At 46.3% G+C, this 3,186-nt stretch overlaps 1 pseudogene; it reads right to left on the minus strand.

The window, feature by feature from the left end:
• LOC110330291 overlaps positions 1-2,859 on the minus strand; it is an 18,208-nt pseudogene extending 15,349 nt beyond the window's left edge.
• Between the last annotated feature and the right edge of the window lie 327 nt (positions 2,860-3,186).

Below are 3,186 nucleotides of genomic sequence, written 5' to 3' on the forward strand. Positions count from 1 at the left end.
GGATTTCTGAGTTCGAGGCCAGCCTGGTCTACAAAGTGAGTTCCAGGACAGCCAGGGCTATACAGAGAAACCCTGTCTCAAAAAAAAGACCCCCCCCAAAAATAAAAACTACAAAATATATTGATATTAAAAATTGAAATGTCAAGAGAAAAAATAACATGGGGTCCAAAAAAACCATGGTAAGAGGTAGTCAACAAATGGTTTAACATCAGTCTACCTCACCAGTTCAGGATTATAGCACACTTGACCACAGCAGTCCTTCTTACAAGGCTGCAACAAGAAAACATGGTAATAATGGTCTAATAGTCACCGTGGAGACAGTATCCTAGGACTTCACCAAAGCCAGCTTTCCTTTCCTCTCCAGAAGCCAAACCATAAGTGCTGGCTCACACCTGTAATTCCAGCACTTGGGAGGCAGAGACAGGAGGAATGCTATGACTTTGAGGACTACAGAGTGACATTCTATCTCAGTAAAGCAAAAACGACAAAATAAAGCCGCAGTGTCTTCTGCAGCAACATTCTGTGTGAGGCTCACCCAGGCTTGGGAACACTTGAGAGCTGTCTCAAGAACAGAGCGATGTCTGGAGATTAGTACTGGAAGCTCGCTGGGTCTGGATGTCATCGAGAATCCATTGCAGTTCCTCATTTTCAAAAAGCCCTTCCAGACTTGGAATCAGAGCTTTGTGCTCTTCAGCAGTCTCTGGGCAAAGATTGGCCAAACAGGCCAGCTCAAACTTTATGCAGCTTTTTCTGGAGAAGCAAGCTACGCACACTGGCAATGGTCTCTCTGAAACGGGCTGTGTAGTTCAGGGTTTTAATCAAGACCTCTGAAAGCTCCTGCTCCGTCTCTGCACTCTTGTTCTGCTGCTTTCGATGCTCAAGAAGTATGAGCACTTCAGAGTTTAGGAGAGCCTCAGCTATTTGACACTCTTTGGCAGAGACGAGCAGGGAGGCGTCTTCTACATCACCAGCCTGCTCATCGCTTCCACCTGCCACCGTTGTTTAGGATGGACCACCACCCATTCTCGCTCCTTTTAAACATTACTTTTGCATCTGTTCTTCACTGATCTTAATTCTAGTGGTGAAGGAATGTCGCAGATGTACCTCAGAAGCTGAGGAGTTAGCCATGGCAGAAGGAAAAGGGTTAAGCAAGTGGTCACTTCTGCATAAACATTCAGTTTGGGCAGGCTTACCAAGACTAGACCATGACTGGAGTTAAGGAGACGGGGACTCCCTCAACACCTTCTACGTCTTGCCTCTGGGTTCTAAGGATGTTGGTTTGGACCTTATGAGACTGGGTAAAACTGAGTCTGAGTTGGAGCTGAGTTAGATTACACACAGGGTGTTGATGGGGAGAGGTGGTGGTTCTGAAGGACATAACTGGATTTTTAAAGCTTGAATGCCTGCTCGCTTGTATAACATTGTAAAACAGCCTGGGTAGAAACCACTGCCTGAGTGCTTGGTCCATGAGTGTAGACTGGTTTGGGGAGTGCAATAGGAAGCTTAATGGATAGGTTCTGAGTTAGGTCAGTTCTGGGGCACAGCACGGATGGTCATGATTCCTCTGAGAACGGAATGCCCAGAGTGACTGTGTCTTTAGATGTCATGGTTAACATGGAAAGGTACTACTTAACATCCTAGCCTCTCCTTTTACCTCATAGTTGGCCCAGGACGAGCATCCAGCATCCCAAAGAGGGGTGATATCCTCTTGGATACAAGGCCTGGCCGCCTTGTCCATCCCCTCAGTGCACGGATTAGAGGTGCTAAACGTGCCTGCAAAGAGTCTCTGCTGCCTTTTGCATAAGGACATAAGGCACATTGGGATAGAAAGGCTTCAGGGCCCCCGCCTGTGAGAGGATGTCATACATGAGATACCTAAAATACAACTCTAGAATTGTCTTTAGCTTGGAATGTGATGCCAGCACGAGCTCCTCTTCAATGGGTTTTCAAGTGATTCCTGGGAGAAGGGGGTGTAGTCATGGAGATTGGTTTTGAGGATAGCAACTTGATCATGAATTCTAGCAAGTGCCTGACTGCTCTGAAACTCTGGAGCGTGAAGTTGTTCAGGGCAACTGAAGTGTACCTTAGGGTACAAACCTAGAAAGTTTAATCTCTTAATCAAAAATTTACTGTGTATAGATATCAGGGTCCCAAAACCCAGCACTCCTTGTGGTCTAGGGGTGGGTTGTATTTTTTTCTGGGAAAGATTTATCAAATCAGCTCCATAGACCTGGGAAAAGACGCCTCCCCCACAAAATAGGCAGAAACAGGTGTTGTGACATTTCCAAGGCAGCAAGGCTCTGCATAAACACAATGTGAGGCAGAGCTGACTTGATGTCTTTCTCCAAAGGTCCCAGAAGTTGAGGGTAGCACCCGAAAGTGAAAGTTTATATTACACCATACGAGCTTGATGCTTGCTTCCTGGTTTGATGCTGTTCCCATGCTACCTAACTTCGGAAACTCTAGATCTCTAAAATTTCTCTACCTCTGGTCTGTGCTGCATCCTGAAGCCATGTTGATATTTGTGGGCCATGATGCTGGTGGTGGGGTCATACTATTCAGAGTGGCTTGCACTGCTACTTAAGGCCTTGGTAATGTCTGGGTCTGTGCTGCTGCAGAGGGCCATGTCTGAGTCCGTGGTCTTACTGTGGCTAGGTCTAACTGATGTTTGTGGCATGTGTTGCCAGTGAATGCTGGGCAGATGCCCCCATGTTTTATGCTGTGGCCTGAAGCCATGTTGATGTTTGAAATCCCAGCTGCATCAGAGGGCCTTATCTGGGTCTGTAGTCCTATTGCAACTTGGAGCCCTGTTTGTGGTCTGTGTTGATGCCACAAACCAAGAAGAAGCTTACAATCCATGCTCCCATGGTCCAAAAGAGCCAACAGGTTTCTTTTGTTGTGGTATTGACGACTAGAGATGTATAGCTCAGAAAGGACATGGAAAACTTCTGTGACAATCCCTCTCCACTCCTCCCAAATAGTCATAGCCTAGATCAAAGCCATTAGAGAGAAACTCTTAAAAACTGTGATAAGATGCTGAAGTGTTGCCATCCACAGTAGATGACTTCCAGCAGGGATGTAGGACGAGTATGGTAGTTTGAATAATCTTGACCTAAGGAGTGGCACTATTAGGAGGTGTACTGGCTAATTTTGTGTCGACTTGACACAGGCTGGAGTTATCACAGA

Source organism: Mus pahari, chromosome 13 (genome assembly GCF_900095145.1).
Source record: "Mus pahari chromosome 13, PAHARI_EIJ_v1.1, whole genome shotgun sequence".
Classification (NCBI taxonomy): Eukaryota; Metazoa; Chordata; class Mammalia; order Rodentia; family Muridae; genus Mus; species Mus pahari.